Source organism: Pleurodeles waltl, chromosome 3_1 (assembly GCF_031143425.1).
Source record: "Pleurodeles waltl isolate 20211129_DDA chromosome 3_1, aPleWal1.hap1.20221129, whole genome shotgun sequence".
In the NCBI taxonomy this organism is placed as follows: Eukaryota; Metazoa; Chordata; class Amphibia; order Caudata; family Salamandridae; genus Pleurodeles; species Pleurodeles waltl.
Genome location: NC_090440.1, coordinates 1,039,411,412 through 1,039,425,136, shown reverse-complemented (window position 1 = coordinate 1,039,425,136; position 13,725 = coordinate 1,039,411,412).

The window sequence follows — 13,725 nt, the reverse complement described above, 5'->3', positions numbered from 1 at the left end:
CTGGGCCTGTCCTCCCCCTGTCCCTCAGCAGTCCTCCCAGCATCCCTGTTATCCTGTGCCTCTGTCCCCTGAACCGTGTGCCCACTGCCACTGCCCCTAGGTCCCTGATCATCCGGTGTTAGTGGGGTTGCCTGGGTTCCCTGTAGTGGTGGACACACTGCTGATTGACATGTCATGGGGACAGAGGGATGGGCCCGCTGGGTGGGTGTTGTGCTGGTGTTTCCTGAGGGGCGTGGCTCTGTGGTGGCTTGTGACTGTGTCAGGGGAACCGACTGTCCCGAGGTCCCTGATGGGCCGGGCTGGTCATCTTGATCCAGGCGTGCAGAGCTGCTGTCATCACTGTGGGTCTCTTCTGTGGGGGGACTGGATATGTCTGGCACCTCCTATCCGGTGATGTTGGCTAGGGGTCCTGTAGGCGTGTAAAAGCATATTTATTGCATCTGTGTGTGCCATTGTGTGCAACGGGTGAGTGACCCTCTACTCCAGTGCTTGCATTCTTGGCTTGGTCCTTCTGTGATAGTTGATTTGGGGTCTGTGTGGGTATCTGTACTGGACATGCTTTGGTGATGGGTGTCCATGCATTGATGTTACATGCAGGGTTTGTTTTTGGGATGTGTGGGTTGTGTTGATGGGGTATCTGTGGGTTGTTGGGGTGATGGGTGTGAGGGTAAGGGTGGGGTATGTGATGGCATGCAGTTAGGGTGGGGGATAAAGTAGTAAAGATTTGCCTTACCAGAGTCCAGTCCTCCTGCTACTCCTGCGAGGCCCTAAGTATGCAGAATTGCCAAGACTTGCTTCACCCATGTTGTTAGTTGTGGGGGAGGAGGTGGGGGTCCACTGCCAGTCCTCTGTACTGCAATCTGGTGTCTGTAGACCACGGAACGCACCTTCCCCCTTCGGTCGTTCCACCTCTTCCTGATGTCATCCCGTGTTCTTGGATGCTGTCCCACTGCGTTGACCCTCTCGACAATTGTCTGTCATAGCACCATCTTCCTTGCAATGGAGGTCTGCTGCACCTGTGATCCGAATAGCTGTGGCTCTACCCGGACGATTTCCTCCACCATGACCCTGAGCTCCTCCTCAGAGAACCTGGGATGTTGTTGAGGTGCCATGATGTGGGTGATGTGTGAGGTGGTGTGTGTTGTGATGTGTGAGGGGATGTGTTGGTGTGTGTTGTTTGAGGTGGGTGGATGTTGTGTACGTAATGGTGTTGTGTGTCTATGGATGCTGCTGTTGTTTCAGGTAGTGTATCTCTCTGGCTTGCTTTAAATTTCTGGTTGTAAGGGTTTGTGGGTAATGTGGGTGTGTGTTTTATATTGAATTGGGTGTGTGGGTGTGGTGTGTGTATGTGTATCAGGTGTGCATATTTTGAATTGTCCAATGTGGTTGTGCTTTGTAAGTGTGTGTGTATTTTGACCATGGCGGTGTGTACCGCCAATAGTTTACCGTGGTTGAAAGTCCGCTGCGTTGATTCATGGGTCGTGATAGTGTGGGCGTATTCTTATTGGCGTGACAGTGTGGGTTTTGTTATCGCCAGTTTATCACTGACCTTTGGTGTGGTGGACTTCAGTGGGTGTCTGTATCGTGGCGGATTCTGAGCTGTGGGTCGTAATACCTGTAGTGGAATTCCACGGCCGCAGCGGTCTGTTGGCATTCTTCTGCACGGCGGTAAGTGGGATTTACCGCCAGAGTTGTAATGTGGGCCTTTATTTCTTTTCATGTTATTGCAAGATGGTGGGGGTCTTTGTAATAATGACTCTTGTCTTTACAATTTTGTTCCTTGCACTGTTCATTATCCTAATCATTGCAGCCCATGCAACTTATCGCAGATTGCAGTTGTATTAAATAAAAACTATTGAAACTTTACTGCATCTTCGTTATTGCCTGTGTTTGGATGAGACATGATATATCTGTGAGAAAGGGGTAATCTCCGTTTAACCACAACATTCCCTGAGATGTCATGCTCTCGAGTCCATGCGTAAAGGCTGCCACAAATCACCTTTTACTATTTGGGTTTTGGTGAGGTGTTGCTAGTGAGCCAGAAGGGTTGGGACGACAGCTGCGACTTGTTGTAGGATAGGCATAGTCGCCTACAAAAATAAGTACTGTCATCCTTAAACCAGTAATCTTGCCCAGAGCAAGAGTCCAAACTGTGACATGGCGCCACCAATGATGGTCTTTAGGCACTAATTTACGGATACCCTGATTATCACTGTCTCACAGACAACAGGTTCCCTAAGTACCATTAAACGGAGACGTCCGTGGTCTTTGGGAAGATCCTCCTCAGCTGAAAAGGTAACACCTGATTAGGCTGTAGGTTGTTTGAGCTCAAATTCATAAAAGGACTTTACTCCCCATTTGGTGTTCCATTTCTCTGACCAATTTTACAAATATGGCTAATGCCATAGAAATTCCTGAGAATGCTAGACAAGCATTATCATGACACCTACTAGCGCATGGCCTTACAGAAGAGAGCGGGGATGTTACTCTCATAATAGAAGCTAATGAAGCATCTCAAACAGAAACATTTTACTGTTGGGTCACCTTTCCTGAGGTGAACCAAAGAACACATACATTCCACACATACGAAATTGCAAACGTACCTCAACGGTACCAAGCATACCAGTATCATGAAATATTGCTCACAAATCAAGAGCATCAGAACTGGTTTGAAGGCGCCCTTCAACATGTATTACAAAGAGTGAGGCTAGGTCCTTTAAGTAATGATGAACCAACGTCGCCTATGTTTGCCACATACACACCACACCCAGGCACACAAAATATGCCAATAGCATATCTACGAAATTTACATCATGAATTAGTAACACTTTATAGACGACTAGTCCAGTTCGTAATGCAAACTTTGAACACAACACCTGACACACATACCACATCCACACACTCATACCACTATAAAACACACACCCACATTACCCACAACCCCTTACAACCAAAAAAAAAGAGACCAAGCACAGAGAGGCAAGCAAAGAGCACACACCCAATCAGAGGCACAGAACACTATCAGTCATACACCATCCATGCACATCACATTATACATCCCAAAACATCACCCCACACATCACCTCACACCACATTATGGCACCTCAAAAACACCCCAGGTTTTCTGAGGAGGAGCTAAGGGTCATGGTGGAGGAAATCATCCGGGTAGAGCCTTAGCTATTCGGATCACAGGTGCAGCAGCCGTCAATTGCAAGGAAGATGGAGCTATGGCGGAGACTCGTCGACAGGGTCAACACCGTTGGACAGCATGCAAGAACCAGGGATGACATCAGGAAGAGGTGGAACAACCTACGGGGGAAGGTGCGTTCCTTGGTATCAAGGCACCAGGTAGCTGTAGAGAGGACTGGCGGTGGACCCCCACCTACTCCCCCACAACTAACAACATTGGAGGAGCAAGTCTTAACAATAATGCATCCTGAGGGCCTCGCAGGAGTAGTAGGAGGACTGGACTCTGGTAAGGCAAATCTTTACTACTATATCCACCACCCTACCTGCATGCCATCACATACTCTTACCCTTACCCTTTCCCTTACTCCCATCACTCCACCAACTCACATATATGCCACTATCACAACCCACCCATCCCAATAACAAGCCCTGCATGCAACACCAATGCATGGACACCCATCACAGACCTGCATGGACACCCATCACCACAGCATGCCCAGTAGAGAGACTCACCCAGCCCACATAATCACCACTCACACAAGGCCAAGGCGAGAGGGAAAGCGCAATTATACAGGGAAACACACCAATTGCACAATATGGCACACACAGATACAATAACAATGCATTTTCATCCCAACAGGACCCCTACCCAACGTCACCGGAGAGGAGGTGCCAGCTACATCCAGCCCCCCCCCAGAAGAGGCCCACAGTGATGACAGCAGCTCTGCACGCCTGAATCACAATGACTAACCTGGCCCATCAGGGACCTCTGGACAGTCGGTTACCCTGTCACACTCCCAAACCACCACAGAGCCTCCCCCCTCAGGAAACACAAGCACAGCACCCACCCAGCGGGCCCATGCCACTGTCCCCAGGACACGTCAATCAGCAGTATGTCCACCACTACAGGGACCCCAGGCAACCGCACTAACCCAGGATGATCAGGGACCTGGGGTCAGTGGCAGTGAGCACACGGTTCAGGGGACAGAGGCACAGGACAACAGGGAAGCTGGGTGGACTGCTGTGTGACAGGGGGAGGACAGGCCCAGGGAACCGACCCTTCACAAGGCACTCTTAAACATCATGGGAGTATACCACCATTCCCAGGAGACCATGGGCACAGTACTGGCCAAGTTTCAGGAGACCCAGCGGCTGCAGGAGGGATAGTACCTGGGGATCAGGGAGGGCCTCACAAAAATCTACACCATCCTGGTCACCATAGCAGGGGTGCTGGCTGATAAGGACAAGACCATGAGGGAGGCAGTGGCACAACAAAGGGCCCCTGACACTAGCCAAACCGATGAACAGCCAGCGGTAGTGGACAGGAGGCCCCGCCACTGGACCAACAGGCCACCAGCACCCCACCCCCTGCAGAAGGAGAACCACCCCGCAAACGATCCCTGCGATCCAGGCAGAAGACAGAGAACATTGTCAAGACCCCCACCAGGAAATAGGACTCTCCTGATTGTCATCCTTCTGTCCCACTCTGTCACCCTGTCCACCTTGAACTGCCATTACTCCCCTTCCTATGCCCATTGGACAATGCACCTGTGATACCAAGAGACTGGACTCTACCCTGGACATTCCTCCACCATCACCCCAGCCCATTGCACATCCCCCTATACTTATGAGCACTTAAATAAACACCCTTGGAACAAATACAAATCTGGAGTCTGTCCATTGATTCAAATTTGTATTAGCTCAACATTTTCAAAGCATTGCAAGTCATATGTACAGTAAAATATACTTTGGAGTGGCCTTTGGTGGGCAGCAGTAAACATAGCAGGAGGCAGAGTGGGGCACAGATATCTGAAAATAGAGATGCCAAAGGGTACAGTAAGTGGCCATAGACATAGGGAAATCAGGCTGCCATGTACAATGTCCAACATAAAACTGGAAAGTAAATTGAAGTTACAGTGTCTTACCTGTGTGTCACTGAAAGTACTGCTGAATTATATTACTTCTGTTGTCAACATCTTCTTCCTCTGCCTCCTCTTTCTCCCTGTCCACTGGCGTCTCAAGGCCAGGTTGTGCAACATGCAACATGCAACGATGATCTGGCACACCTTCTTGGGTGAGTAGTACAGGGATCCACCTGTCAGATGGAGGCACCGGAACCTGGCCTTCAGGAGGCCGAAGGTCCTTTCAATAATCCTCCTTGTACGCCCATGTGCCTCATTGTAACATTCCTCTGCCCTTGTCCTGGCATTCCTCACTGGGGTCAGTAGCCATGAGAGGTTGGGGTAGCCAGAGTCACCTGCAAATATCGAGGGACAACTGTTAGACAAACACTAACCCTTAGGGACAATGCCATACTCAGACACCTACTTATACTGGGTGGGGACTTTGGGCTCACCTATTAGCCTCACCCGGTGTCTCTGGAGTTGGCCCATCACATATGCAATGCTGCTATTCCTCAAGATAAATGCGTCATACACAGAGTCAGGATATTTGGCATCCACATGGGAGAAGAACTGGTCCTCCAAACATACCAGCTGCACATTCATAGAGTGATAGATTTTTCTATTCCTGAAACCTTGTTCATTTCTCGGGGGGGGACAAATGCCACATGTGTACCATCAATGGCACCAATGATGTTGGGGATATGTCCCAGGGCATAAAAGTCAGCTTTCACTGTGGCCAAATCCTCCACATGTGGGAATACAATGTAGCTGCGTTTGTGTTTCAGCAGGGCTGACAACACTCTGGTCAACACGTTGGAGAACATTGGCTGAGACATCCCTGATGCCATGGCCACTGTTGTTTGGAAGGAACCACTTGCCTGGAAATGGAGCACTGACAGGACCTGCACTAGAGGGGGGATACCTGTGGGCTGGCGGATAGCTGAAATCAAGTCTGGCTCCAATTGGGCACACCGTTCTTGGATTGTTGCCAGATCAAGTCTGTATGTTATGATAATGTGTCTGTCCTCCATTGTCGCAAGGTCCACCAGGGGTCTGTACACCAGAGGATGTCGCCATCTCATATTCAGCCTCAGCGGTTAAACGGTGAGCAGAGGGTCATATTCACACCTCTATTGCACTAAAGATGATTTTGTTCCTTTGCAGAACCAGTATGTGAATCCGACAGTCAGTTGCTGTGCCAGTGTCTGCTGTGAGGCAGTTAGGTGCCATGCCTCGTGCCCCCCTGAAATGGCAGCTGCCTGACCTGTAAGGAGGGACAAGTGGAAATGAGGTAATTCCGCTGGTGTTGTGTGCCATTGCGGTAGGCGGTCAAAGACCGCCGCAAAACTTCACATTGGTTATCATTGGGCCCTATGGGTTCCAGGAGCCAATGGCGATATACGCCTGCAGTGACGGTACGCACCTCCGTGGACGTGACCGCCATTTTCTATATGTTCACTCACTTGCTACTTGACCTTCAACAGGAGAGGACCTACACTGCAAGTGCTGCTGTGACCTGTGTCTGGAAGCGACAATGGCTCATGTGTCTGGAGAAAGAGCTCCTGCCTTCACTGCGGAGGAGTTGGAGAAACTGGTGGATGGGGTCCTACCCCAGTACACGTTACTCTATGGTCCTCCAGACAAACAGGTGAGTACACTGTGAGCATGATGCGTGGGCCATGAATGGATGGAGTGCTGTGTGTGTAAGCCACATGTAGGGGGGGTAGAGGGGTCCTGGCCAGAGTGCTGCATGTATGGTTGTCAATGTATGTGTGTAAGGGGATGGGAGGGATATGGTGGGCCATGAGTAGGACAGTCCGGACGGTATGACTAATCCTTAATCTGCTGTCTTTTCCTTCAGGTCAGCGCTCACCAGAAAAAGGGTATTTGGTGTGCCATCGCCAAGGAGGTGCGGACCCAGGTGGTCTTTGACAGGCGGATCACTCACTGCCCAAAAGGTGGGAGGACTTGCGCAGCTGGGAAAAGAAGATGCCGGAGGCCCAGCTGGGGCTGGCCTCCCAACGAGGAAGGGGTGCCTGTCGCACCATGACCCCTCTGATGTTCCGCATCCTGGTGGTGGCCTATCCGGAGTTGAATGGGCACTTGAAGGCATCACAGCAGCCAGAAGGGGGTGAGAACAGAATCAGAATCCTGACTTTGCATGCGTTAAGAGTTACCTGGGTGGAGGATGTAGGCTATGGGTGCCCCTATGCCAGGGCGAAGATGGCAGGGTAGGTCCCTTTTTGGGAATCACGCCTACCCCAATAGTGTTAGTGGGTATCTACTACTGGGCAGGGTCCTGTGGGTTTCAGGTGTGCAGCTAATGGCAGCAGACATTGTACCCCATGGGCTGGTGACTATCTTAGTAACTGGTAGTGCATAGCCTAGAGCATAGGGCTGCTCCCTGTGTGTTGTGTATGCCAACAGTAGTGGTGTTGCTGGCATTGACCAAGTGTATCCCCTGTCTCTCCCCCCCTTTTTGTTTTGTCACCCTTTCCTTGTGTGCATTAGCATCATCTGGTGGAGGAGCAGAGGCACCGGCGACGGAGGGAGCTGCATCCCACATGGGCCTGGAGGCCGAATCCACCAAGGATGAGGGCATTAGTGGGATGGAGGGCGAGGGGAGCACCACGACGGGGACAGGGGGGAAGATCACAGACAGCAACTCATCCTCAGATGGAAGCTCCCTGGCGGTGGCGGACACCTCTGTGCCCACCCCAACAACAGGTACAGCCGCCACCCACCCTACCAGCACCACCCTCCCAGCAGCCCCTCAGCATGTTTCCTGTTCCAGCTCACCCAGGAGGGTGGGCATCTCCTTTGCCCAGGCACCTCAGGCCCTGCCCCCATCAGTCCTGCTGCCCTCAGTAAGGAGGCTATTGACCTCCTGAGATCCCTCAGTGTTGGGCAGTCAACCATACTGAATGCCATCCAGGGTGTCGAGAGGCATTTGCAACAAACAAATGCATACCTGGAGGGCATTCACTCTGGCGTGTCGGCCCAACAGAGAGCATTTCAGGCTCTGGCCAACTTCCTGATAGCAGCCCTTGTACCTGTCTCTAGCCTCCACCCTCCAACTTCCTCTACCCAGACCCAATCCCCTCAACCCAAGCCTATCCCAAGCACACCTTCAGACCAGCATTCACCCAAATCACCACACAAAAGTGGCTCAGGCAAACACAAGCACCACACTTCATCTCACAGGCACTCACACAAGCACCATCCCCATGCAGACACACCAACATCCACTGCCTCCACTGTGTCCCCCTCCTCCTTGTCGCCCACCTCCCTCCCAGTAGCATCTCCACTCACACCTGCATGCACTACATCTTCATCCACTACCTCCATCACCAGCACGCCAATCACAGCACACCCCTCACGGGCAGTCACTACCCCCACATCCATGCACACATCCCCTGTGTCCTCTCCCAGTGTGTCTGTAACCCCTGGTCCCAAAGTACACAAACGCAAGCACCCACCCACCCAACAGCCATCCACCTCACAACAGCATCCAGCCCATGCACCTGCAACCAAACACAGCAGACAGACACCTCCTACAACCACTCCCTCTTCCTCCACTCTCAAACCCTCTCCCTCTTCCCGCCCCAGTGTGTCTAAGAAGCTGATCCTGGCAAATGTTGACCTCTTCCCTACCCCCCCCATCCTTCACCTCGGGCCAGGGTGTCCAGAACCCAGGGCAGCACCTCAGCCAACAAGTCATCGTCCGCTGTGGTACCTGCAACTCACAGAGGCTCAAAGGTGGCACCCTTCAGCCCAGTCAGTGTGCCACCAACCCCTGCAAAGGACAAAAAAAACATTCCGCCACTTGCCAAGGTGAAGAGGGGGACAGCATGCAGCAAGGCCAAGGAGCACGAACCACCCAGAAAGGCCTCCTCAAAAACTCCAGCTGCCAGAGCCAAGGTCACACCTGCATCTGCCAAGGTGAGGAAGGGGTAGAAAACACCAGGAAAGCACTTCAGCCATCGGAGGCTGCAGGTGAAGACCTGGTGGCTACAGCACAATCGCCAGCCCCGCCACCTGCACCACAGCTAGCACCGCCAGCATCCCCGCCGCTAGCACCGCCACCTGCACCACTGACAGTAGGACCACTACAAGCAGCCCCAGTGGGCAGCTGTCCGAGGCTGCAGAAGGGCTGGAGCCGCCCACCATCACTGGCAGCACCCCCACCAGAACCGACACTACCAACAGTTTGCAGCCTTAGCTGCCGCAGGATGGAGTCTAGCCCTGCCTCCATAGACTATCATGCAACCTGATCCCGGCAAATCTCGTGCCTCAGACACGCAGGTAAGGGACTGTGAGCTGCCACACCCCAAGTGTTGCATCACTGGGCACAAGGCCCCCTCCAGAACCAGTGGAGAAAGGCATCCACTGACCCTATCCTTGGCAGGATGAAGCACACTGGGCACAAGGCCTCCTCCAGAACCAGTGGAGATATGCATCCATTTACACTATCCTTGGCAGGATGAATCACACTGGGCACAAGGCCCCCTCCAGAACCAGTGGAGAAAGGAATCCACTCACCCTATCCTTGGCAGGATGAAGCACACTGGGCACAGGGCCCACTCCAGGACCAGTGGAAGAAGCCAGACTGTGGCTTTGCACTCCCCAGGAGCAAGCAATGGGCAAACCACCCACTTGAGAGACTGTGGCCTTGCACTCCCCAGGACCAAGCAGTGGGCATGGAGCCCCCTCGAGGAGCAGTGGCGTTAATCCATCTTCCGGCCAAGGTGGCCCCCCCTTCCCTATCCCCCTGAGGTGCCTGTGTGTTTTCGACCTGATGCCCCTGCAATATTCTCTCCGTATTGAGGCAGGAGTCAAGTATGGGCTTGGCCCATGATTTTTGGCCCAGTGGCCCACGGACATTTTAAATGGACAATGTACTGTCTTATGTACATATTGTATATTTTTGTATATACTGTTTTTCTATTTATTACGTATATCTTCCTATTTCTAAAATATCACTGTTTAACCCAATTCCTTTTGTCCTTGCGTTCTTCCAGGGAGTTACGGGGTGTTAATGTAAGGTTGCTGCATGTGTTTGTGTGTATGGTGTTGTGGGTGAAGGTGGAGGTGTTGCGTGTGTGTGTCACTCTCTTTTTCCTCCCCCCCTCCTCTGTACTAGGTGCAATACTCACTGTGGTTGTTGCGCCGCCTTTTGTATTCCTGGTAGATTAGGAGGTAGACCAGCATGGGCAGGACCTGCAGCTCGGGCTCCATGGCGTCCTGGTTCCTCGTTGAGTGTTGAGAGGTGAGTGGTTTCCCTTCTGTGTCCTGTTTCCGCTGTGCTTTTGATGGCGTTGGCACCGCCCCGGAAAAGCTGTTGGATTGGCGGGTTGTGATGGGGTGGGCGATACGTTGTCTTCCGCCTGGCTGTTGGCGGTTACCGCCACAGTGTTTGTTTCTACCGTCGTGGCAGTCGGAGTGTTAAAGTGTCTGTCTGTGTTGGCGGTTTCCACTATGGTCGTGATTCCATTTTCTTTACTGCCGGCCTGTTGGCGGTATAACTGCCGCTTTTACACCGACTGCCAGAGTTGTAATGAGGGCCAGTGTCTTCAGAAGTGTAAGTTTGCCTTTAGATATTGTTAAAATAAATGTCAGAAATGAGGTGACATAATAAACATATCAGTCTGTGCTGGAAATGATTTAGTTTCACAAATTAATTACTGTGTTCATTGACATTAATTATCTCTGAATATTATAAGTGAATGTGTCCTTATAACTAATCATTTGAGTCTATTGGTCATGCAAAAGTAATATGTGCCTTGTTTTTCTTTTTAGGATCCTTCACCATGTCATCTTCATTTGGACATTTCAAGGTTGTGGCATTTGCAGTTATACACTGCTGTTGCTATTGTCAGGTTGATCCTGAGGAAGACACACTTTGGATGTACATATCTTGCACACAGACAACTTGCACAGTGATTGAATAGATGTTCTTGAGATTGCAGTAGACCTGTTTTGTGTTGCATATTGCCACCAAGGCAATCTGTGCGGCTTAATTTGCTGTAGCCACATGTAAATGTCGAACCATGGCATACTTCTCTCCCTTAAGAGTGGGTAAATCCTCATTTTGTGTTAAGTGTATGAAGCTGTTGATGTGTCTCATCATAGTAGAAATAACTTTTTGTAGCACACCACAGAAAGTTGGTTGTGAATTTCTACCAGATACTACCACAATGCATTGAAATGATCCTGTGGACACTAAGGGGGTCATTCTGACCCCTGGCGGTCGATCGACGACCACGGAAGCACCGCCAACAGGCTGGCGGTGCTTCCTTTGCTATTCCAGCCGCGGCGCCCAGCCGGGTCCGGCGGTTTCCCGCCGGATTTCCCCCGGCTGGGAGAATCCTGGATTCCGACCCCCTTCCCGCCAGCCTGTTTCTGGTGGTTTTCACCGCCAGAAACAGGATGGCGGGAACAGGTGTCGTGGGGCCCCTGGGGGCCCCTGCACTGCCCATGCCACTGGCATGGGCAGTGCAGGGGCCCCCTAACAGGGCCCCAGCAGGATTTTCACTGTCTGCTTTGCAGACAGTGAAAATCGCGACGGGTGCAACTGCACCGTCGCACCCCTGCAACACCGCCGGCTCCATTCGGAGCCGGCTTCAATGTTGCAGGGCCTTTCCCCCTGGGCCGGCGGGTGCTCTTTTGGCGGTCGCCCGTCGGCCCAGCGGGAAACTCAGAATGACCCCCTAAATGTAGTAGTACAGTGATTTTCACTATTGGTGTTATTGATATGGGTTTCCTATTGTGAGGAATATCTGGGTCCAACTGATGACATGAATCAATAATAGTCTGCTTATTGAATCTATTTATTGGGATTATATCTTATTCTTCCACAGTATCAAGGTTTTGAACAGTAAAAATACAACTGACAGACTATTTGGGTTATGTATGGGTTGCAACCCTTTTCAGACTTTTTAAAAAACAATTATTTCCTACAGATGTATGCAATCAATACATTGAGATTTGTTTTTGGGTATATTTTTTCCTTTTTGAAAATGGTAGAAACACTGTATGATTGGTACATTTGTTTTTACTTAATTTTATTTATTGTTAGCTTTTTGTAAATAATGATAGAAGGAAGAAATAAATAAAGGAAATAGCACAAGATATACAACACCAGTCTTTGACTTTGTGTTTTTTGAATTTGTTAAACAGACAGAAGTAAACGAAAACATAGTGAAACGCAAAAACAAAAGTTAAATCCAAATGAAACAGCCATTCATGGTGGATGAAACTATTTTTGTAGAGGCTAAGTTGTCTGAATTCCAATATACAAAATACAGCTATCCTCAAAAAAGGTAAATGTGACCTTAAAATAGTCCATAGAGTGAATGGTAGTCACACACTGAAGGAAATTAGGTTTGGCGCCTCTTGCTGGTGGTGGTAGAGGTCTTGCCGTCCTCTCCTGTTGGTCCAGATCAACGTCCCCTCTCTAGGGGTGGGGGGAAGGGGTGGGGGTGGAGTGGGGAGGTGGGATCTAGAGTTGCAGGGACAGGGGTGGGTGGAGCTGTTTCATGTTGAGGCAGGGCCTTCCTGTCTGTGGCTTAGACTGATGTATTTTTTCTAGAGGTTGAAGGACAATAGACATGGGAAGATGGTACAGGAAAAGCCCTGCACAAATGGTGATAAATGTCAAATATCACCCCAGTCTGTGAGCACACATTTTAGTTGACATTCTGCAGCTCTATATTGTGCTACCTCTGCACCTGCTTAATGTCCTGGAGCTCTGTTAGGGCCTGACCCATCAAGTCCTAGGACTGATGTCGGGCTCCCATGGCTTGATTGATGGTGGTCTGGGTGACAGTGGCATCAATTTGCTGGCCTACAGATTCCCTCCCACGACGCCTACTCCACTGCCCTGTGCCCTTGAAGCATTGTGCCCCATCCCAATGAGTCCTGTCTGAACTTGAGTTGGTATTGGTGGTGTTAGCTCTACAGCAGTCAGGACTGGGCCACGAGATGGGTGTTATGTTCCTTTGGACACAGGAAGTGGAAGTATCCTGAGACTGAGGTGTTGGTGCAGCTGGAGTAGGAAGTGTAGATATAGGGCTGAGTGAGACTCACTGGATCTGTCTGCCCAGACAAATCAGATCTTCCAGTCAGCTCATCATCATGCAGACTTGCAGGAGTGGTATCCTCACTGAAGGCTTGATCCTGGTCTGGAGTAGAGGTGTCTTCAGTGGGAGACGGTGATCCACTGGCTCTGGGTGGGGGATCCAATATGGATTACAAACAATTTTAAATTAAAAGTCTGGATTGAACATCAAACATGTCTTTAGCTACAAATGAAGCAAACTAACAGTTACAAAAATTATTATTAAAGCAATGATTATAACTTTCTGTGATTTTCTGTGAATTACATATACAGGTTAATTTACAAAAATACAAACTTCAGAAATACTGGTGAACAGATGTCCTGGAATGAAAAAGGTTATTTAGAAAGTGTACATTACATCTACCAAACATCCAACCCAACACAGTAGAGAGGAGAATTGAGAACTAAATGATTCCAAGGCCTAGCAGGATACAAATCAGACTATTATACAACCTAGACGAATTAATGGTATTAGTCATCATATTAACATTGCAAAGTAATTTGTTTATCAAT